The sequence below is a fragment of the Saccoglossus kowalevskii genome, chromosome 20 (genome assembly GCF_978046115.1).
Source record: "Saccoglossus kowalevskii chromosome 20, keSacKowa6.1, whole genome shotgun sequence".
In the NCBI taxonomy this organism is placed as follows: Eukaryota; Metazoa; Hemichordata; class Enteropneusta; family Harrimaniidae; genus Saccoglossus; species Saccoglossus kowalevskii.
The window spans coordinates 29,041,380-29,065,995 of record NC_140660.1 but is presented as its reverse complement, the minus strand read 5'-3'; positions in this window follow the sequence as shown (position 1 = coordinate 29,065,995).

Genomic DNA, 24,616 nt, shown 5'->3' with positions numbered 1-24,616 from the left:
AGTAGTACACGCTTGTAACACAGAAGTGAGGAATCATATTAACCCGATATTCAGGAAGTGGGGTGGTTATAGGTCTTTTATTAGCGTGACCATCGAATTTCATACACTTAACACATTTATATAAGACAGAGTTCACGACACGGCGAATAGAAGTCTACCTCCAGCACGTATTAGGTCACGATCACCGATAAATAATTTAAGTTATTTGCACAGTTGACCCAGTTTATGTTCGTTGTGTTTGAGTGACGTTAACACGTCGGCATATTTGGTGTGTTGTACGTCTTGCCACGAATTCTGTGATTTGAGCCAGGTGGGTCCTTCCCATCGAAGTGTAAATTCTTTCAATTCTCGGTGTGTAATTCTACAAGTAAGTAGGTCAGCAGGATTATAATCCGTGGGTTCATATTTACATGTTTGTTGTTAATTTCTTTAACACGGTTAGTGGTAAACACGTCTGGTTTGCCGCGTAAATGTATCCAATGAAGAGCAATTTGCGAATCAGACCAAAGCACCTGTCAAGCAATATTATAGTTGGAGCGTAGCGCGTTGTCAGTGAATTTAGAAAGACGCGTTGCTATCACGACAGCCGTTCGGTGTAGAGTCAAAGTTTGTTTACTAACTGGAGTGACACTAGTTTTTGCTATTACAAGTGAAGTCTGATATCCAGATTTGATGTACACAGCGCTTCTATATGCCTTTCCAAGGCGTTGGTGAATGCGTGGATTTCAATGTTCGTATTGTTGCCGGGAAAGTACTGACGATTGACAACTATACCGATAGATTAATTTAAGTCCGCTGCAATATTAATCCATGAATTTTGCAGTTCGTGAGAAATGGGGTCGTACCAATGATAATTTAGTTTCCACGGTGATTGGATCAGTGTTTTAGCACGAACTTGTACGGGTGACAATAATCCAAGGGGATCGTAGAGAACAGATGAGTAACTTACAATGTCTCGTTTTGTAGACAAGGCATAGACGGATGGGGTGTCAAGTTCTTTGTGACCGAGAATGTCTTTTTCAGAATCCCACAGAATTCCGAGAACCCTAACTGTGCTTGAAGTGGTAGACTTGTCATCTTTGGCGACGAGTTCCCTTAAGATGGCAGAATAGTTTTTTGTGCACTTTTCACATTTTTTTTGAAAATCACACGAATAGCTCCCTAAGGCATGCTACATACATTGGTGTTTTTATTTTATTGAAAAAAAAATATCTTGTACAAGTAAACTGATTTTTTTCTTGTGTGTAAACAAATGGCCAAGTTTTTGTTTATCCAGTGTACACCAAACTAGTGCATCTCATTAATATGCATGGTTTACAAACATAACTGAACTGAGGGTAAATAGTTTTAAGTTGAGCCACTTTCTTTATTTGCTATTTACAAACAACTGATAAGATATCTGTTTGTAGTTTACACACAGCTGATAAGATGTGTGCACTGCTGCCTTTCTAGACAGGAAGTACAGCAAAGACAAAACAATCGCTTTTGAACAACAAATTTTGAATAAACAAAAAAGTACATGAATGTACCACTTCAATGTAATTATATGTTAACAGAATAAAAACTTACAATAAATTTCTGTAATATTTTTTCTTGGCTTTGTCATTAAAAGGTGTCTGACCACGGGGTTACTTTCCTAGTCCAGAAGGAATGCAGTTACATTGGCAGGGGGCTCCCTTTTACAAAATATGGTTGCAAACAATAAAATACGGTCATCTGTGGTGGCTATGCATTGCATGAAAATTCTGGTAACAGGCCACAAACTACATGTAAAGGTTGATCAATGATAAGAATATGCTTGGACCTGGTTTATTTTTTAGTAACCGTGATATAATCCATTTTTCAGAGGAGTTTTCACCAAGTAGGCATACTTGCATGCTTAGGTTTTTCTAAATTCGTAAATTATGTTACATGTAATAAATCTGTCTGATAAATACTTGGTTGTTTTATCTAATGTGCTCATGCGAACAAAATGCACGGCAACGAAATAGTAGCGTGCCACCCCCACCCCCGGCCGACGTCTTGACATCGGATAGTGGGCCAGTGTTTCACGCAAGGCAAGGGTTGACTTTTTCGTACGACTTCGGTAAAAAATAAAAGTATCATCTAAAATCTAGGTAGTTTTTATAGATTATAACAGTGAGTCCGGTTACAATTAAATTTTGAAGAGATTCATCTACAAGTATAAGACCGGAGGTTACTGCGACGGTAAAACTCTGTTTTGCGGGATTTGATTTTTAATAGCACAGGAAATGCTACATGCCGGCATACATCACTGGGTCACATTTTACAATTATTCTGATCACACCAATTAAAAAACAGGGCAGCTTCCTTCATTAATGTGCAAAATATGCAAAGAAGGAGAGGGTTGTCAGTAATTCTTTAGTTTAGTTGTCATTCACTAATTATGGACGAGATAGTAAGCACGCGAAAATTTCCAAGAAAAAGAAAGCGAGGAAGAAAGAAGAAAAACGTCAAAAGAATGATCACTCCTGTCAAAAAAGATGTTGAAAGAGACGATGCTGGGTTCGTACAGAACGGATTTCCCCGTCGAAACCAGTGTCAGCCATGAAGTGGGCGAAGAAAGTTTTACCGTGACACTGAGAGTCCGATGAATCAAACTTCGATATAGTGGGTGATACTCCTGTTCAAAACGTTCGAGAGATGTCTGTATCTCGCAGGAAAATATTGATACCTTCCGACGTAGAAGAAGAAAGTGAGTGTGAATGTCACGGCCGATCGTTTGAAGACGGCGAGATTCGACTCGTTGACATGTCACTGTTGAATGGCGCCCTAGAAAAAGAGATTTGCCAATTTTGCAAAGTAGGCAATATCTCAATAGTGGAGCGCAGGCGTCACGGTCTAGGCAGTCAGTTTGAATTTCTTTGCACGCAAGGAGATTGTATTCGATCGCAACTGAGCCAGCCTAGCTTCCCGTCATCCCGAAAGAAGGGGGCAGTTTTCGAAATAAATAGAAAGGCTGCCATTGGAATGCGAGCGACTGGAAAGGGACCGTCGGCGGCGCGCTCTGGTGAAACTGTCAAGCTATTAGGGGTTACCTCAACCAGTAACGGGTACACCCTTTCGCCAGTATGTACGAGCTGCCTCCAGGAGACTTCGAAACTCGTGGCATCATGCTTGAACTAATAAGTTTACAAACACAACGGCCCAAAAATAAATACACTGTATTTGCAAACACTTCAACTGCCAAGTGTAGTGTCTGTATTGTTTGTTACTCGCAAACAGAACCGCCCACTTTGCATAATCCAAGCTTTAATGAATGACGTCACCGTTCGTTATCAGCACAGACCGTCAAAAAACTCCATAGCGTGAAAGAAAACGGCCAAAAAACAAAGTTTTTCACAGATATAAATGTCGGTTCATGATTTTCCCCCAAAACAACTTTCAAAGCATTTCATTTACAATTAGCCCATGTAAATTTTGAGTTAACGTTGATTGAAGTTTGAAATCATAAAAGTGCCTATTTCTCGGTGTTCGGTTTTTGGCAATTACCGTTGACCTAATTTTAAATGGCGTTTCAGTGAATAGCGCTACGATGTCGCCGTTTAACTTTTCTTACTCTTGGATATGTTGGCTTCATATCCGTATTTGCATATTTGCAAAATTCTATTGCGTTTTTTCACAAACCTCGTGCAAACCACCGGTATACTCTAACTTTAACATCAAAAAACGTGCTTGAAATTTGTGATTTTCGGAAATAAAAAAAAAAAAACTTAATGCAAAAAATAGAAATACGGATTTAAACTTCATGACCTTTGCTTCAAAACAGTGTAAAGTTTTTGATCGCATGAATGAGACTGTAGAGATGACAATTAAAATTTTATTCACGTTAGTTAAATTATCAGCCCCGCTGATTTTCAGAATCACGTGACGCTAAAACAAACACAATGTTCACAAAATATTAATAGTAGGAAAATACAAGTCAAGAGCTTTCTAAACATATATAGATTGTATGGTTTCTTGTAAAATTTATTCCGATTATAGGTGTTTACATTTTTTTTGCAAAAAAACTATCCTGCTACCTTAAGCGCCTTTCACAATTGGCGCCTCACTCGTGCGATAATTTTTTTTTTCGAAAATATGTTTTCGTCCTGTTGTAGAAGTGTTGTCTTTGAGTCGCAAGCAATATATAAAATCGTACGAGAGGTGAACGACCACTGCACCGGGATACAACAGTCGTGAGACGTAATCGTGCGATTATTTTCATGTTTCCGGGTGCAACAGTCGTACAACGGTTGAACGATGATGCGACCAAGTCGCACGACATATGCGTTTTGTAGCGCCATATGTCGCGCGACCTAGCGACCCGTTGTACGACTACTACAACCGATCGTACAAGGCTACGACCCATTGTGCGACACACCGCACCACCTGTCGCGCGAGGTGTTGGCCTATAAATACGATGACTCAGATCACTTCGGATCATTTAGTGAAACAAATGCTAACATATGGTTGTCCTGTGTGATACCCAGTCCAATTATTGCGGTGACGGCCGCTGTAACATCGGACACAATTATTAAATCGCATGGATGCATATCATATGTCCAGTGTAATATTAGGATTATTATTAATAATAATAGTCTGTTTGGCACCAATTGTAAAAGGGGCTTTACATGTTATCGTTAAATTTCCGAGGGCTTAGGTTAAAATCTCGTGTTGACATGAGTTTGATGGAATCTTTATAGTATTCTATGGCTTTCTCAGTATTGGTACAGTCAGATACAACATCATTGACATAAACATTTCTATGGAGATTGCGTACAGCGGTTATATCCTCATTGGCTTCAATGTTTTACAGCGGCGTTGAGTATGAATAGACTCGACGTAACACCGAATAAAATATGTGATGAAATCGTTTTCCGGGTCGTTAATATCGGATAACCAGAGAAACTTAGTAAATTGTGATCGGTATGGTCCAGGCGTATTTGTAAAAATACCCTCTCAATGTCACTGGTTGACTGGGAGGCGATGGGGTTGGCACGAAATCTAAGCAATATAGTAGTGGTGGTCCAGTATCGAGATAGTCTTTCAGACTGGGCTGACCAGAGTTATCTTTCGCACTGCAGTCATAAACCACGCGAATTGGAGTAGTGCTGTTTACTCGTTTAACAGCGTGGTGAGGCAAGTAGTGTCCCTCGGAGTTGTTGTCATCGATGACTCGCTCAAAATAACCGCTACGCAATTGTTCGCAGATAAGGCCACACCGACTTTTTTTTTCTCTTTTTTTTTTTATTATTCAACAAATAAATTTACAAAAAAAAAGTCTCCACAGATCGAGTTTCTGTCCGGAATAAATTGTTATTTAGTTATAGATTGGACTATGTTCTATTCAAAATGAATAATGTCAATAAAGTTGTACATATCAACAATGCCACGTGGCAGGCGACTAACCATGTGTCGAGTGCGGTTTAGGATTGCGTTCAAGTTCGTTTGAAGCGGTTCATTGTTGCCTTTCCAAGGCAATTTGGCAGTAAATCTTTCATCTTCTTTTTTTCAAACAAGTTTGAGTGTATTGCTTTAGTTGTTCGTTAGGCGTAGCCTTTTAGCGGGTCTGGTTTATCTCGTCTTTTATCCCTTATATATTCGAGATCCCAGCATGAAATAACATGGTTGTCAAGCATGGCGTCGCTAATGGCGTCGGTAGTAACAGACAAGTCCGCGGTGTGTTCGTGCGTTGTTTATTACGGTGTAGAGGTTCAGACAGCAAATATCCTAATGGAGAGTTCACGGCAACGGGTCTGATCCCTTTAAATTAATGTTATCAATGAAATCCCAGTACCGATCCGCTCCGATTAGAATGTCAATATTCAACGAATCATCGTAGGAAACAGGGTGAGCAAGTCGTAGTTTGGGCAGATAGTGTAATAGTCCATCTATAACGCGACTGACTTTGTCTTCAAGGAAACTTCCTAAATATGTCAATTTTTGTACATTTGACAAACAGCAGTGAAGTTGTCGTTGAACTGTGACCATTTCAGCGTGTTGCCGTGGACAGTCAGTATTTCGAGCTTTGATAACTGCATGGATTTGAACCGTGCAGTCGGAGTCGTCGCGGCGGCGACAGGATAACATTACTTGTTTGTATGTCTTCCCTAGCTAGTTTACGCTTGTACTCGGGGCTGTTTTAACGTAGAAATTGGAGGCTTTCGGAACTCGGACGGAGCCACTGAATTCGTAATCACTCATTTCAGTAATGTCGGTGTCTTCGAGATAAATTTGGCAATGTTATCGTCGATGATAGTCAACTCTTTCAGGCGGTTTTCGGTGATCGGTAACATTGCGTGAATTGCGTCGTATGCTTCTATTTGTTGACTTCTTGCAGCGCTGAATTTTCCGATGGCTGTTCCAATCTTGTTTGGTGCTCTCACGAGCTAGGAACGGGTGGTCATACGTCTACCTTTGAATAACTCAAGATCACTTTTTGCAATAACAATAACTCTATCACTGATGTGGGAAAATTGTAGAGAGGTTTGGAATATTGGGATGATGACAGAGGGTATGTCGTGTCAGACTAAACAAAATAGTAAAACTCGGTTGAGTATAACAATGACGTATTGTAACAACGAAACACAGACTGGAATGGCAAATTAATAGCAAGCAACGTGATAACAATTAGTAAGATTCACGTGTACTTGACAAAATAACTCGCACTAAGCGATCATTGGTCAACAGTTTGTATACTTGACATTGTATCAAGGTTGAAAGCATCTTCTCTCAGGTTCACATATACGGCAGAAATGACTTGAATGGTTTCAGTTGTGTTTGCTATTGAAATACGTGCAAATGTCACAATAAATGTAGAACATAGTAAACAAACGAGTGTTTAAACGATACCCCCCTTGCCGCTTTAAATCAGATGACATATTATTACCTATCTAAAACAACGTTTTGTCTGACTACTGGGTTGTCTGAACAAAAGAACACTTCCGTATTTTTATAATTCGTGTATTTTGTTTATACTAATATATCACGTGACAAATTTATCGTGTCAACAACAAAAACTAATATACTGTAACTATGGTAACTACGCTGTGAAATACTGGTAACACGAATATTTCACGTCAATCACATAACCTCTGAAATCAACAATGTCACCAAATACCGACCGTAAAAACGTTTATACGATGTTAAAACAAGCTCCGATTTGAGTCCTGCTTTATATTACAAATTATACAACAATACAATTTTAACTTACCGAGTTACGATGAATACCTAGATGTGATCAGATCAGCTGTGTACAAATTATACAACAAAATATTATATTTTAACTTACCGAGTTACGATGAATACCTAGATGTGATCAGATCAGCTGTGTACAAATGAACGACGATTGTGTGACGATGGGTGTTGCTCAGTGTAACCGAATCAACGGAATGACTACATGCACAGAATATTCTGATTTACGTTTAACTGATAACATTGTTATTTGGTTAATGATTGACATCCATGAATACATTTCTTATCTACAGTGTTGTTATCACGTTATAAAAATAGCACATTGTCCCCCATACCAGGGTGGTTGGGGTAGAACAGAAATGCTGCCAATTTACAACCAACACAACATCGTAAATTAGGACAAAGTTAAATACATCATAAAATCGTAAAAACATTGATAACTTTAAAATAATGTTTTAAGTTACATGGTACATAGACCCACTGCAATTGGAGTCTTATTTCGTTTCAGTTTGATTACCAGGAGGTCTATTTAGATTATTGTCTTAATTACCAGAAAGCGGGTGTTAATTCATTGCATTCTGGTTGCAAGATACGGGGTCTCATTTGGTTGTAGACTGGTTGCCAGATAGGGGGTCTTATTTGGTTGTAGTCTGGTTGCCGAATAGGGGGTCTTATTTGGTTGTAGTCTGGTTGCCAGATAGGGGGTCTTATTTGGTTGTAGTCCGGTTGTCAGACAAGGGGTCTTATTTGGTTGTAGACTGGTTGCCAGATAGGGGGTCTTATTTGGTTGTAGTCTGGTTGCCGAATAGGGGTCTTATTTGGTTGTAGTCTGGTTGCCAGATAGGGGGTCTTATTTGGTTGCAGTCTGGTTGCCAGATATGGGGTCTCATTTGGTTGTAGTTTGGTTGCCAGATACGAGCTCTTATTTGGTTGCAGCCTGGCTGCCAGATAGGGGGTCTTACTTGGTTGTAGTCTGGTTGTCAGATAGGGGGTCTTGTAGTCTGGTTGCCAGACAAGGGGTCTTATTTGGTTGCAGTCTGGTTGCCAGATAGAGGGTCTTATTTGGTTGCAGTCTGGTTGTCAGATGTAGGGTCTTATTTGATTGTAGTCTGGTTGCCAGATAGGGGGTCTTATTTGATTGTAGTTTGGTTGCCAGATACTGGGTCTTATTTGGTTGTTGTCTGGTTGTCATAGAAGGGGTCTTATTTGGTTGTAGTCCGGTTGTTATATAAGGGATCTTCTTTGGTTGTAGTCTGGTTGTCAGACAGTGGGTCTATTTTGGTTGTAGCCAGAATGTCAGATAGGGGGTCTCATTTGGATGTAGCCAGATTGTCAGATAGTGGGTCTTATTTGGTTGTAGTCTGGTTTCCAGATAGGGGGTCTTATTTGATGCTACTCTGGTTGTCAGATAGGGGGTCTTATTTGGTTGTTGTCTGGTTACCAGCTAGAGGGTCTTATTTGGTTGCAGTCTGGTTGCCAGATAGGGGGTCTTATTTGGTTGTAGTCTGGTTGCCAGACAAGGGGTCTTATTTGGTTGTAGTCTGGTTGTCAGGTAGTGAGTCTTATTTGGTTGTAGTCTGGTTGCCAGATAGGGGGTCTTATTCAGTTGCAGTCTGGTTGTCAGATATAGGGTGTTATTTGATTGTGGTCTGGTTGCCAGATATAGGATCTTATTTGGTTGTAGTCTGGTTGCCAGATATAGGATCTTATTTGGTTGCAGTCTGGTTGCCAGATAGGGGGTCTTATTCAGTTGCAGTATGGTTGCCAGATATGGGATCTTATTTGGTTGTAGTCTGGTTGCCAGATATAGGATCTTATTTGGTTGCAGTCTGGTTGCCAGATATAGGGTGTTATTTGATTGTACTCTGGTTGCCAGATAGGGGGTCTTATTTGGTCGTAGTCTGGTTACCAGCTAAAGGGTCTTATTTGGTCGTAGTCTGGTTACCAGCTAAAGGGTCTTATTTGGTTGTAGTCTGGTTGTTATATAAGGGATCTTCTTTGGTTGTAGTCTGGTTGTCAGACAGTGGGTCTATTTTGGTTGTAGCCAGAATGTCAGATAGGGGGGTCTCATTTGGATGTAGCCAGATTGTCAGATAGGGGGTCATATTTGGTTGTAGTCTGGTTGCCAGATAAGGGGTCTTATTTGATGGTAGTCTGGTTGTCAGATAAGGGGTCTTATTTGGTTGTCAAATAGGGGGTCTCATTTAGTTGTAGTCTGGTTACCAGCTAGAGGGTCTTATTTGGTTGAAGGCTGGTTGTCAGATAGGGGGTCTTATTTGGTTGTCAGATAGGGGGTCGTATTTTGGTTGTAGTCTGGTTACCAGATATGGGGTCTTATTTGGTTGTGTTCTGGTTACCAGATAGGGGGTCTTATTTGATTGTAGTCTGGATGCCAGATAGGGGGTCTCATTTGGTTGTAGTCTGGTTACCAGATAGGGGTCTTATTTGGTGGTAGTCTGGTAACTCCATAGGGGTCTTATCTGTATGAACGAATGGGTTTCAAACATTTTTAAAAGACATTTTTGACTTTAAGCACAAGTTACTGTGAATGAATTCATTTTTCACTGGTTTTTAATTTTGCTATTTCTGCTGTTAAGTGAAATTTTCTAAATTAAATCTACTTGAAAATGTAGAATAACAATAAACTCATTGTTTTTCTACCAAGTTTGTGAAATTAAAACCCAGTGAAATTGCTCAAAACATCAAAATAGTGAAATTAAATCCCAGTGAAAATAAATGCTTTTACAGTACTGTCTGAGTGCATACTTTGGGGTATCCTCATAATTACATTATTATTATACATCTTTCCTTCCAAGGATACATCAAAATCGATGCCAAAATAAAAACAGTTTAGAACAGAATCAGCGAACTTCTTTGTGTGGAGTGTGATCAATCCCTGGTGGCAGCCATATTTGTTTTTATTATTGGAGGACGCTTATGAGCGTAATCATTCTGCTGTATTTGGAATTCCCATTTCGTAATATGGTAGGAAAATGCAAAATTATGGCGTTACGGTGACAGATGTATAATAATAGGAATGAAGACTTTCATACTTTGTAATTTAAAATAAGACACTAAAGTTAAATACAAGGTAACATTTAATCTTGGTTGATGTAATGTGGTTGACATGTTAAATTGACTGAAATATAAAATAATGTGTTACAACATTGTATTTGCATTGTATTTGCTTACATAGTAATGTATATTAAACTCTTCATTGGATTAACAGTATAAAACATTTTGTTGACTTTTTAAAACTAGAAATAGATAAAATGACATAACAGAGTATACAAACATTGTTATTTCTGTCAAAAAAAACACCATGAAATCCCCAAACATAAACTAAAACACAGAGTCTATTCTATAAACTGTGATTCAGAACAATACAGTGAGTAAAACACCATGAAATCCCCAAACATAAACTAAAACACAGAGTCTATTCTATAAACTGTGATTCAGAACAATACAGTGGGTAAAACACCATGAAATCCCCAAACATAAACTAAAACACAGAGTCTATTCTATAAACTGTGAATCAGAACAATACAGTGGGTAAAACACCATGAAATCCCCAAACATAAACTAAAACACAGAGTCTATTCTATAAACTGTGATTCAGAACAATACAGTGAGTAAAACACCATGAAATCCCCAAACATAAACTAAAACACAGAGTCTATTCTATAAACTGTGATTCAGAACAATACAGTGGGTAAAACACCATGAAATCCCCAAACATAAACTAAAACACAGAGTCTATTCTATAAACTGTGAATCAGAACAATACAGTGGGTAAAACACCATGAAATCCCCAAACATAAACTAAAACACAGAGTCTATTCTATAAACTGTGATTCAGAACAATACAGTGGGTAAAACACCATGAAATCCCCAAACATAAACTAAAACACAGTCTATTCTATAAACTGTGATTCAGAACAATACAGTGGGTAAAACACCATGAAATCCCCAAACATAAACTAAAACACAGAGTCTATTCTATAAACTGTGATTCAGAACAATACAGTGAGTAAAACACCATGAAATCCCCAAACATAAACTAAAACACAGAGTCTATTCTATAAACTGTGATTCAGAACAATACAGTGGGTAAAACACCATGAAATCCCCAAACATAAACTAAAACACAGTCTATTCTATAAACTGTGATTCAGAACAATACAGTGGGTAAAACACCATGAAATCCCCAAACATAAACTAAAACACAGAGTCTATTCTATAAACTGTGAATCAGAACAATACAGTGGGTAAAACACCATGAAATCCCCAAACATAAACTAAAACACAGAGTCTATTCTATAAACTGTGATTCAGAACAATACAGTGGGTAAAACACCATGAAATCCCCAAACATAAACTAAAACACAGAGTCTATTCTATAAACTGTGATTCAGAACAATGCAGTGGGTAAAACACCATGAAATCCCCAAACATAAACTAAAACACAGAGTCTATTCTATAAACTGTGATTCAGAACAATACAGTGGGTAAAACACCATGAAATCCCCAAACATAAACTAAAACACAGAGTCTATTCTATAAACTGTGATTCAGAACAATGCAGTGGGTAAAACACCATGAAATCCCCAAACATAAACTAAAACACAGAGTCTATTCTATAAACTGTGATTCAGAACAATACAGTGGGTAAAACACCATGAAATCCCCAAACATAGACTAAAACACAGAGTCTATTCTATAAACTGTGATTCAGAACAATACAGTGGGTAAAACACCATGAAATCCCCAAACATAAACTAAAACACAGAGTCTATTCTATAAACTGTGATTCAGAACAATGCAGTGGGTAAAACACCATGAAATCCCCAAACATAAACTAAAACACAGAGTCTATTCTATAAACTGTGAATCAGAACAATACAGTGGGTAAAACACCATGAAATCCCCAAACATAGACTAAAACACAGAGTCTATTCTATAAACTGTGATTCAGAACAATACAGTGGGTAAAACACCATGAAATCCCCAAACATAAACTAAAACACAGAGTCTATTCTATAAACTGTGATTCATAACAATACAGTGGGTAAAACACCATGAAATCCCCAAACATAAACTAAAACACAGCGTCTATTCTATAAACTGTGATTCAGAACAATACAGTGGGTAAAACACCATGAAATCCCCAAACATAAACTAAAACACAGAGTCTATTCTATAAACTGTGATTCAGAACAATACAGTGGGTAAAACACCATGAAATCCCCAAACATAAACTAAAACACAGAGTCTATTCTATAAACTGTGATTCAGAACAATACAGTGGGTAAAACACCATGAAATCCCCAAACATAAACTAAAACACAGAGTCTATTCTATAAACTGTGATTCAGAACAATACAGTGGGTAAAACACCATGAAATCCCCAAACATAAACTAAAACACAGAGTCTATTCTATAAACTGTGATTCAGAACAATACAGTGGGTAAAACACCATGAAATCCCCAAACATAAACTAAAACACAGAGTCTATTCTATAAACTGTGATTCAGAACAATACAGTGGGTAAAACACCATGAAATCCCCAAACATAAACTAAAACACAGAGTCTATTCTATAAACTGTGATCCAGAACAATACAGTGGGTTAAACACCATGAAATCCCCAAACATAAACTAAAACACAGAGTCTATTCTATAAACTGTGATTCAGAACAATACAGTGGGTAAAACACCATGAAATCCCCAAACATAAACTAAAACACAGAGTCTATTCTATAAACTGTGATTCAGAACAATACAGTGGGTAAAACACCATGAAATCCCCAAACATAAACTAAAACACACAGTCTATTCTATAAACTGTGAATCAGAACAATACAGTGGGTAAAACACCATGAAATCCCCAAACATAAACTAAAACACAGAGTCTATTCTATAAACTGTGATTCAGAACAATACAGTGAGTAAAACACCATGAAATCCCCAAACATAAACTAAAACACAGAGTCTATTCTATAAACTGTGAATCAGAACAATACAGTGGGTAAAACACCATGAAATCCCCAAACATAAACTAAAACACAGAGTCTATTCTATAAACTGTGATCCAGAACAATACAGTGGGTTAAACACCATGAAATCCCCAAACATAAACTAAAACACAGAGTCTATTCTATAAACTGTGATTCAGAACAATACAGTGGGTAAAACACCATGAAATCCCCAAACATAAATTAAAACACAGTCTATTCTATAAACTGTGATTCAGAACAATACAGTGGGTAAAACACCATGAAATCCCCAAACATAAACTAAAACACAGAGTCTATTCTATAAACTGTGATTCAGAACAATACAGTGGGTAAAACACCATGAAATCCCCAGACATAAACTAAAACACAGAGTCTATTCTATAAACTGTGATTCAGAACAATACAGTGGGTAAAACACCATGAAATCCCCAAACATAAACTAAAACACAGAGTCTATTCTATAAACTGTGATTCAGAACAATACAGTGGGTAAAACACCATGAAATCCCCAAACATAAACTAAAACACAGTCTATTCTATAAACTGTGATTCAGAACAATACAGTGAGTAAAACACCATGAAATCCCCAAACATAAACTAAAACACAGAGTCTATTCTATAAACTGTGATTCAGAACAATACAGTGGGTAAAACACCATGAAATCCCCAAACATAAACTAAAACACAGAGTCTATTCTATAAACTGTGATTCAGAACAATACAGTGGGTAAAACACCATGAAATCCCCAAACATAAACTAAAACACAGAGTCTATTCTATAAACTGTGATTCAGAACAATACAGTGGGTAAAACACCATGAAATCCCCAAACATAAACTAAAACACAGAGTCTATTCTATAAACTGTGATTCAGAACAATACAGTGGGTAAAACACCATGAAATCCCCAAACATAAACTAAAACACAGAGTCTATTCTATAAACTGTGATTCAGAACAATACAGTGGGTAAAACACCAGAATTTATACTAAATTTGTTGGTGATAATTTCTGTGGTTCATGGTCACTTCTATTATTTTTTCTGCATTTCATAACGTGTTACAAAAAGAAATATCAACTTATAGTCAGTATCAATAATCAATATTTTTGGATTTGAAAACAATTTTTTAACAAAGTCCCTGAAATATTTTCCTATAGATTATACAGCAGATGACAAATACCGCTGTGGTGTTGTGACATTCTATATATATATATATATATAACTAAATTAACACACAAGTTTGTTGACAATCCTTATCAAGCGGTGTGATTGAAAGAGAGCTTATCTCCATAAAAAAAATCATCTGTCACAATAATAATGTAAAACACATTTGCTACAACTTCAGTGAGCTCAGGGTACATGGTAATTTTTAGGGGGGGCAGAGATGGACGAGATTGTTGGTGCCACCCTCCCTACCTCTCCCAAACACAATGTAACGTGATCGAGGATAAAATCCATTTCATCAGTGAGTGTGATCTCTATACAGAAAATTGACAAGAATTCTGCAATCCAAATTTCAAAAATTACAACAACAAAGATAAATTGATACACATTTTAAACACAACTAACAAACAATGTCTACTCGGTTTATTAAATTACATACAGAAAGCCTACAAAATAAGAAAAGTAAAGGTGAAAATCAATTAATTGCATTGTTGTTCTATATTTTCAGTGTGATTTAGTTGTAGTTTATTTGAAATCTATTATTGTATTGTTGTTCTATATTTTCAGTGTGATTTAGTTGTAGTTTATTTGAAATCTATTATTGTATTGTATGTTTATTTTAAAAAGCTTTAATACAGCGATTACAAAAACTGAAATGTCAGATTTCATTAAGAATGTAATAAATCATTATTCTATTCTAGTCTACAATACACTACTGTCTATGTAAAAATCCTAAAAAAAAACACATGTGAGATCCCCTCTGTCCCTTCCTTTCACCCCATTTCCTCTGTCCCTGTCACCCTCCCTTCCTCTGTCCCTGTCACGCTCCCTTCCTCTGTCCCTGTCACCCTCCCTTCCTCTGTCCCTGTCACCCTCCCTTCCTCTGTCCCTGTCACCCTCCCTTCCTCTGTCCTTGTCACGCTCCCTTCCTCTGTCCCTGTCACCCTCCCTTCCTCTGTCCCTGTCACCCTCCCTTCCTCTGTCCCTGTCACCCTCCCTTCCTCTGTCCCTGTCACCCTCCCTTCCTCTGTCCCTGTCACGCTCCCTTCCTCTGTCCCTGTCACCCTCCCTTCCTGTCCCTGTCACCCTCCCTTCCTCTGTCCCTGTCACGCTCCCTTCCTCTGTCCTTGTCACCCTCCCTTCCTCTGTCCCTGTCACCCTCCCTTCCTCTGTCCCTGTCACGCTCCCTTCCTCTGTCCCTGTCACGCTCCCTTCCTCTGTCCCTGTCACGCTCCCTTCCTCTGTCCCTGTCACGCTCCCTTCCTCTGTCCCTGTCACCCTCCCTTCCTCTGTCCCCCTCCCTTCCTCTGTCCCTGTCACGCTCCCTTCCTCTGTCCCTGTCACCCTCCCTTCCTCTGTCCCTGTCACGCTCCCTTCCTCTGTCCCTGTCACGCTCCCTTCCTCTGTCCCTGTCACGCTCCCTTCCTCTGTCCCTGTCATCCTCCCTTCCTCTGTCCCTGTCACCCTCCCTTCCACTGTCCCTGTCACACTCCCTTCCTCTGTCCCTGTCACCCTCCCTTCCTCTGTCTCTGTCACCCTCCCTTCCTCTGTCCCTGTCACGCTCCCTTCCTCTGTCCCTGTCACCCTCCCTTCCTCTGTCCCTGTCACCCTCCCTTCCTCTGTCCCTGTCACGCTCCCTTCCTCTGTCCCTGTCACCCTCCCTTCCTCTGTCCCTGTCACCCTCCCTTCCTCTGTCCCTGTCACCCTCCCTTCCTCTGTCCCTGTCACCCTCCCTTCCCCTGTCCCTGTCACCCTCCCTTCCTCTGTCCCTGTCACGCTCCCTTCCTCTGTCCCTGTCACGCTCCCTTCCTCTGTCCCTGTCATCCTCCCTTCCTCTGTCCCTGTCACGCTCCCTTCCTCTGTCCCTGTCACGCTCCCTTCCTCTGTCCCTGTCACCCTCCCTTCCACTGTCCCTGTCACCCTCCCTTCCTCTGTCTCTGTCACCCTCCCTTCCTCTGTCCCTGTCACGCTCCCTTCCTCTGTCCCTGTCACCCTCCCTTCCTCTGTCCCTGTCACGCTCCCTTCCTCTGTCATTGTCACGCTCCCTTCCTCTGTCCCTGTCACCCTCCCTTCCTCTGTCCCTGTCACGCTCCCTTCCTCTGTCCCTGTCACGCTCCCTTCCTCTGTCCCTGTCACCCTCCCTTCCTCTGTCCCTGTCACGCTCCCTTCCTCTGTCCCTGTCACCTTCCCTTCCTCTGTCCCTGTCACCCTCCCTTCCTCTGTCCCTGTCACCCTCCCTTCCTCTGTCCCTGTCACGCTCCCTTCCTCTGTCTCTGTCACCCTCCTTTCCTCTGTCCCTGTCACGCTCCCTTCCTCTGTCCCTGTCACCCTCCCTTCCTCTGTCCCTGTCACGCTCCCTTCCTCTGTCCCTGTCACGCTCCCTTCCTCTGTCCCTGTCACGCTCCCTTCCTCTGTCCCTGTCACGCTCCCTTCCTCTGTCCCTGTCACGCTCCCTTCCTCTGTCCCTGTCACGCTCCCTTCCTCTGTCCCTGTCACCCTCCCTTCCTCTGTCCCTGTCACCCTCCCTTCCTCTGTCCCTGTCACGCTCCCTTCCTCTGTCCCTGTCACCCTCCCTTCCTCTGTCCCTGTCACGCTCCCTTCCTCTGTCCCTGTCACGCTCCCTTCCTCTGTCCCTGTCACGCTCCCTTCCTCTGTCCCTGTCATCCTCCCTTCCTCTGTCCCTGTCGCCCTCCCTTCCTCTGTCCCTGTCACGCTCCCTTCCTCTGTCCCTGTCACCCTCCCTTCCTCTGTCCCTGTCACCCTCCCTTCCTCTGTCCCTGTCACCCTCCCTTCCTCTGTCCCTGTCACGCTCCCTTCCTCTGTCCCTGTCACGCTCCCTTCCTCTGTCCCTGTCACCCTCCCTTCCTCTGTCCCTGTCACGCTCCCTTCCTCTGTCCCTGTCACCCTCCCTTCCTCTGTCCCTGTCACCCTCCCTTCCTCTGTCCCTGTCACGCTCCCTTCCTCTGTCCCTGTCACCCTCCCTTCCTCTGTCCCTGTCACCCTCCCTTCCTCTGTCCCTGTCACCCTCCCTTCCTCTGTCCCTGTCACCCTCCCTTCCTCTGTCCCTGTCACCCTCCCTTCCTCTGTCCCTGTCACGCTCCCTTCCTCTGTCCCTGTCACGCTCCCTTCCTCTGTCCCTGTCACCCTCCCTTCCACTGTCCCTGTCACGCTCCCTTCCTCTGTCCCTGTCACGCTCCCTTCCTCTGTCCCTGTCACCCTCCCTTCCTCTGTCCCTGTCACCCTCCCTTCCTCTGTCCCTGTCACCCTCCCTTCCTCTGTCCCTGTCACGCTCCCTTCCTCTGTCCCTGTCACGCTCCCATCCTCTGTCCCTGTCACGCTCCCTTCCTCTGTCCCTGTCACCCTCCCTTCCTCTGTCCCTGTCACGCTCCCTTCCTCTGTCCCTGTCACCCTCCCTTCCTCTGTCCCTGTCACGCTCCCTTCCTCTGTCCCTGTCACGCTCCCTTCCTCTGTCCCTGTCACGCTCCCATCCTCTGTCCCTGTCACCCTCCCTTCCTCTGTCCCTGTCACCCTCCCTTCCTGTCCCTGTCACGCTCCCTTCCTCTGTCCCTGTCACCCTCCCTTCCTCTGTCCCTGTCACGCTCCCTTCCTCTGTCCCTGTCACCCTCCTTTCCTCTGTCCCTGTCACCCTCCTTTCCTCTGTCCCTGTCACCCTCCCTTCCACTGTCCCTGTCACGCTCCCTTCCTCGGTCCCTGTCACCCTCCCTTCCACTGTCCCTGTCACGCTCCCTTCCTCTGTCCCTGTCACGCTCCCTTCCTCTGTCCCTGTCACGCTCCCTTCCTCTGTCCCTGTCACCCTCCCTTCCTCTGTCCCTGTCACGCTCCCTTCCTCTGTCCCTGTCACCCTCCCTTCCTCTGTCCCTGTCACCCTCCCTTCCTCTGTCCCTGTCACCCTCCCTTCCTCTGTCCCTGTCACGCTCCCTTCCTCTGTCTCTGTCACCCTCCTTTCCTCTGTCCCTGTCACGCTCCCTTCCTCTGTCCCTGTCACCCTCCCTTCCTCTGTCCCTGTCACGCTCCCTTCCTCTGTCCCTGTCACGCTCCCTTCCTCTGTCCCTGTCACGCTCCCTTCCTCTGTCCCTGTCACCCTCCCTTCCTCTGTCCCTGTCACGCTCCCTTCCTCTGTCCCTGTCACCCTCCCTTCCTCTGTCCCTGTCACCCTCCCTTCCTCTGTCCCTGTCACCCTCCCTTCCTCTGTCCCTGTCACCCTCCCTTCCTCTGTCCCTGTCACCCTCCCTTCCTCTGTCCCTGTCACGCTCCCTTCCTCTGTCCCTGTCACGCTCCCTTCCACTGTCCCTGTCACGCTCCCTTCCTCTGTCCCTGTCACGCTCCCTTCCTCTGTCCCTGTCACCCTCCCTTCCTCTGTCCCTGTCACCCTCCCTTCCTCTGTCCCTGTCACCCTCCCTTCCTCTGTCCCTGTCACGCTCCCTTCCTCTGTCCCTGTCACGCTCCCATCCTCTGTCCCTGTCACCCTCCCTTCCTCTGTCCCTGTCATGCTCCCTTCCTCTGTCCCTGTCATGCTCCCTTCCTCTGTCCCTGTCACGCTCCCTTCCTCTGTCCCTGTCACGCTCCCTTCCTCTGTCCCTGTCACGCTCCCTTCCTCTGTCCCTGTCACGCTCCCATCCTCTGTCCCTGTCACCCTCCCTTCCTCTGTCCCTGTCACCCTCCCTTCCTCTGTCCCTGTCACGCTCCCTTCCTCTGTCCCTGTCACCCTCCCTTCCTCTGTCCCTGTCACGCTCCCTTCCTCTGTCCCTGTCACCCTCCTTTCCTCTGTCCCTGTCACCCTCCTTTCCTCTGTCCCTGTCACCCTCCCTTCCACTGTCCCTGTCACGCTCCCTTCCTCTGTCCCTGTCACCCTCCCTTCCTCTGTCCCTGTCACGCTCCCATCCTCTGTCCCTGTCACGCTCCCTTCCTCTGTCCCTGTCACCCTCCCTTCCTCTGTCCCTGTCACCCTCCCTTCCTCTGTCCCTGTCACCCTCCCTTCCTCTGTCCCTGTCACGCTCCCTTCCTCTGTCCCTGTCACGCTCCCTTCCTCTGTCCCTGTCACGCTCCCTTCCTCTGTCCCTGTCACCCTCCCTTCCTCTGTCCCTGTCACCCTCCCTTCCTCTGTCCCTGTCACCTTCCCTTCCTCTGTCCCTGTCACACTCCCTTCCTCTGTCCCTGTCACCCTCCCTTCCTCTGTCCCTGTCACCCTCCCTTCCTCTGTCCCTGTCACCCTCCCTTCCTCTGTCCCTGTCACCCTCCCTTCCTCTGTCCCTGTCACCCTCCCTTCCTCTGTCCCTGTCACCCTCCCTTCCTCTGTCCCTGTCACCCTCCCTTCCTCTGTCCCTGTCACGCTCCCTTCCTCTGTCCCTGTCACGCTCCCTTCCTCTGTCCCTGTCACGCTCCCTTCCTCTGTCCCTGTCACCCTCCCTTCCTCTGTCCCTGTCACGCTCCCTTCCTCTGTCCCTGTCACCCTCCCTTCCTCTGTCCCTGTCACCCTCCCTTCCTCTGTCCCTGTCACCCTCCCTTCCTCTGTCCCTGTCACGCTCCCTTCCTCTGTCCCTGTCACCCTCCCTTCCTCTGTCCCTGTCACCCTCCCTTCCTCTGTCCCTGTCACCCTCCCATCCTCTGTCCCTGTCACCCTCCCTTCCTCTGTCCCTGTCACGCTCCCTTCCTCTGTCCCTGTCACGCTCCCTTCCTCTGTCCCTGTCACGCTCCCTTCCTCTGTCCCTGTCACCCTCCCTTCCTCTGTCCCTGTCACCCTCCCTTCCTCTGTCCCTGTCACGCTCCCATCCTCTGTCCCTGTCACCCTCCCTTCCTCTGTCATTGTCACGCTCCCTTCCTCTGTCCCTGTCACCCTCCCTTCCTCTGTCATTCTCACGCTCCCTTCCACTGTCCCTGTCACACTCCCTTCCTCTGTCCCTGTCACGCTCCCTTCCTCTGTCCCTGTCACCCTCCCTTCCTCTGTCCCTGTCACGCTCCCTTCCTCTGTCCCTGTCACGCTCCCTTCCTCTGTCCCTGTCACCCTCCCTTCCTCTGTCCCTGTCACGCTCCCTTCCACTGTCCCTGTCACACTCCCTTCCTCTGTCCCTGTCACGCTCCTTTCCTCTGTCCCTGTCACGCTCCCTTCCTCTGTCCCTGTCACGCTCCCTTCCTCTGTCCCTGTCACGCTCCCTTCCTCTGTCCCTGTCACCCTCCCTTCCTCTGTCCCTGTCACGCTCCCTTCCTCTGTCCCTGTCACGCTCCCTTCCTCTGTCCCTGTCACCCTCCCTTCCTCTGTCCCTGTCACGCTCCCTTCCTCTGTCCCTGTCACCCTCCCTTCCTCTGTCCCTGTCACGCTCCCTTCCTCTGTCCCTGTCACGCTCCCTTCCTCTGTCCCTGTCACGCTCCCTTCCTCTGTACCTGTCACCCTCCCTTCCTCTGTCCCTGTCACCCTCCCTTCCTCTGTCCCTGTCACCCTCCCTTCCTCTGTCCCTGTCACGCTCCCTTCCTCTGTCCCTGTCACGCTCCCTTCCTCTGTCCCTGTCACCCTCCCTTCCACTGTCCCTGTCACGCTCCCTTCCTCTGTCCCTGTCACCCTCCCTTCCACTGTCCCTGTCACGCTCCCTTCCTCTGTCCCTGTCACGCTCCCATCCTCTGTCCCTGTCACCCTCCCTTCCTCTGTCCCTGTCACCCTCCCTTCCTCTGTCCCTGTCACGCTCCCTTCCTCTGTCCCTGTCACCCTCCCTTCCTCTGTCCCTGTCACCCTCCCTTCCTCTGTCCCTGTCACCCTCCCTTCCTCTGTCCCTGTCACCCTCCCTTCCTCTGTCCCTGTCACGCTCCCTTCCTCTGTCATTGTCACGCTCCCTTCCTCTGTCCCTGTCACCCTCCCTTCCTCTGTCATTGTCACGCTCCCTTCCACTGTCCCTGTCACACTCCCTTCCTCTGTCCCTGTCACCCTCCCTTCCTCTGTCCCTGTCACCCTCCCTTCCTCTGTCCCTGTCACCCTCCCTTCCTCTGTCCCTGTCACGCTCCCTTCCTCTGTCATTGTCACGCTCCCTTCCTCTGTCCCTGTCACCCTCCCTTCCACTGTCCCTGTCACGCTCCCTTCCTCTGTCCCTGTCACGCTCCCTTCCTCTGTCATTGTCACGCTCCCTTCCTCTGTCCCTGTCACGCTCCCTTCCTCTGTCATTGTCACGCTCCCTTCCTCTGTCCCTGTCACCCTCCCTTCCTCTGTCCCTGTCACGCTCCCTTCCTCTGTCCCTGTCACCCTCCCTTCCTCTGTCCCTGTCACGCTCCCTTCCACTGTCCCTGTCACGCTCCCTTCCTCTGTCCCTGTCACGCTCCCTTCCTCTGTCCCTGTCACCCTCCCTTCCTCTGTCCCTGTCACGCTCCCTTCCTCTGTCCCTGTCACGCTCCCTTCCTCTGTCCCTGTCACCCTCCCTTCCTCTGTCCCTGTCACCCTCCCTTCCTCTGTCCCTGTCACCCTCCCTTCCTCTGTCCCTGTCACCCTCCCTTCCTCTGTCCCTGTCACGCTCCCATCCTCTGTCCCTGTCACCCTCCCATTCTCTGTCCCTGTCACCCTCCCTTCCTCTGTCCCTGTCACCCTCCCTTCCTCTGTCCCTGTCACCCTCCCTTCCTCTGTCCCTGTCACGCTCCCTTCCTCTGTCCCTGTCACGCTCCCTTCCTCTGTCCCTGTCACCCTCCCTTCCTCTGTCCCTGTCACCCTCCCTTCCTCTGTCCCTGTCACCCTCCCATCCTCTGTCCCTGTCACGCTCCCTTCCTCTGTCCCTGTCACCCTCCCTTCCTCTGTCCCTGTCACCCTCCCTTCCTCTGTCCCTGTCACCCTCCCTTCCTCTGTCCCTGTCACGCTCCCTTCCTCTGTCCCTGTCACGCTCCCTTCCTCTGTCCCTGTCACCCTCCCTTCCTCTGTCCCTGTCACCCTCCCTTCCTCTGTCCCTGTCACCCTCCCTTCCTCTGTCCCTGTCACGCTCCCTTCCTCTGTTCCTGTCACGCTCCCTTCCTCTGTCCCTGTCACCCTCCCTTCCTCTGTCCCTGTCACCCTCCCTTCCTCTGTCCCTGTCACCCTCCCTTCCTCTGTCCCTGTCACCCTCCCTTCCTCTGTCACTGTCACCCTCCCTTCCTCTGTCCCTGTCACCCTCCCTTCCTCTGTCCCTGTCACGCTCCCTTCCTCTGTCCCTGTCACGCTCCCTTCCACTGTCCCTGTCACCCTCCCTTCCTCTGTCCCTGTCACCCTCCCTTCCTCTGTCCCTGTCACGCTCCCTTCCTCTGTCCCTGTCACCCTCCCTTCCTCTGTCCCTGTCACCCTCCCTTCCTCTGTCCCTGTCACGCTCCCATCCTCTGTCCCTGTCACCCTCCCTTCCTCTGTCCCTGTCACCCTCCCTTCCTCTGTCCCTGTCACCCTCCCTTCCTCTGTCCCTGTCACGCTCCCTTCCTCTGTCCCTGTCACCCTCCCATCCTCTGTCCCTGTCACCCTCCCTTCCTCTGTCCCTGTCACGCTCCCTTCCTCTGTCCCTGTCACCCTCCCATCCTCTGTCCCTGTCACCCTCCCTTCCTCTGTCCCTGTCACGCTCCCTTCCTCTGTCCCTGTCACCCTCCCATCCTCTGTCCCTGTCACCCTCCCTTCCTCTGTCCCTGTCACGCTCCCTTCCTCTGTCCCTGTCACGCTCCCTTCCTCTGTCCCTGTCACCCTCCCTTCCTCTGTCCCTGTCACCCTCCCTTCCTCTGTCCCTGTCACGCTCCCTTCCTCTGTGCCTGTCACCCTCCCTTCCTCTGTCCCTGTCACCCTCCCTTCCTCTGTCCCTGTCACGCTCCCTTCCTCTGTCCCTGTCACCCTCCCATCCTCTGTCCCTGTCACCCTCCCTTCCTCTGTCCCTGTCACGCTCCCTTCCTCTGTCCCTGTCACCCTCCCATCCTCTGTCCCTGTCACCCTCCCTTCCTCTGTCCCTGTCACGCTCCCTTCCTCTGTCCCTGTCACCCTCCCTTCCTCTGTCCCTGTCACGCTCCCTTCCTCTGTCCCTGTCACCCTCCCTTCCTCTGTCCCTGTCACGCTCCCTTCCTCTGTCCCTGTCACCCTCCCTTCCTCTGTCCCTGTCACGCTCCCTTCCTCTGTCCCTGTCACGCTCCCTTCCTCTGTCCCTGTCACGCTCCCTTCCTCTGTCCCTGTCACCCTCCCTTCCTCTGTCCCTGTCACGCTCCCTTCCTCTGTCCCTGTCACCCTCCCTTCCTCTGTCCCTGTCACGCTCCCTTCCTCTGTCCCTGTCACGCTCCCTTCCTCTGTCCCTGTCACCCTCCCATCCTCTGTCCCTGTCACCCTCCCTTCCTCTGTCCCTGTCACGCTCCCTTCCTCTGTCCCTGTCACCCTCCCATCCTCTGTCCCTGTCACCCTCCCTTCCTCTGTCCCTGTCACGCTCCCTTCCTCTGTCCCTGTCACCCTCCCTTCCTCTGTCCCTGTCACGCTCCCTTCCTCTGTCCCTGTCACGCTCCCTTCCTCTGTCCCTGTCACGCTCCCTTCCTCTGTCCCTGTCACCCTCCCTTCCTCTGTCCCTGTCACGCTCCCTTCCTCTGTCCCTGTCACGCTCCCTTCCTCTGTCCCTGTCACCCTCCCTTCCTCTGTCCCTGTCACGCTCCCTTCCTCTGTCCCTGTCACCCTCCCTTCCTCTGTCCCTGTCACGCTCCCTTCCTCTGTCCCTGTCACCCTCCCTTCCTCTGTCCCTGTCACCCTCCCTTCCTCTGTCCCTGTCACACTCCCTTCCACTGTCCCTGTCACGCTCCCTTCCTCTGTCCCTGTCACGCTCCCTTCCTCTGTCCCTGTCACGCTCCCTTCCTCTGTCCCTGTCACCCTCCCTTCCTCTGTCCCTGTCACGCTCCCTTCCTCTGTCCCTGTCACCCTCCCTTCCTCTGTCCCTGTCACGCTCCCTTCCTCTGTCCCTGTCACCCTCCCTTCCTCTGTCCCTGTCACACTCCCTTCCTCTGTCCCTGTCACCCTCCCTTCCTCTGTCCCTGTCACGCTCCCTTCCTCTGTCCCTGTCACCCTCCCTTCCTCTGTCCCTGTCACCCTCCCTTCCTCTGTCCCTGTCATCCTCCCTTCCTCTGTCCCTGTCACCCTCCCTTCCTCTGTCCCTGTCACGCTCCCTTCCACTGTCCCTGTCACCCTCCCTTCCTCTGTCCCTGTCACCCTCCCTTCCTCTGTCCCTGTCACGCTCCCTTCCTCTGTCCCTGTCATCCTCCCTTCCACTGTCC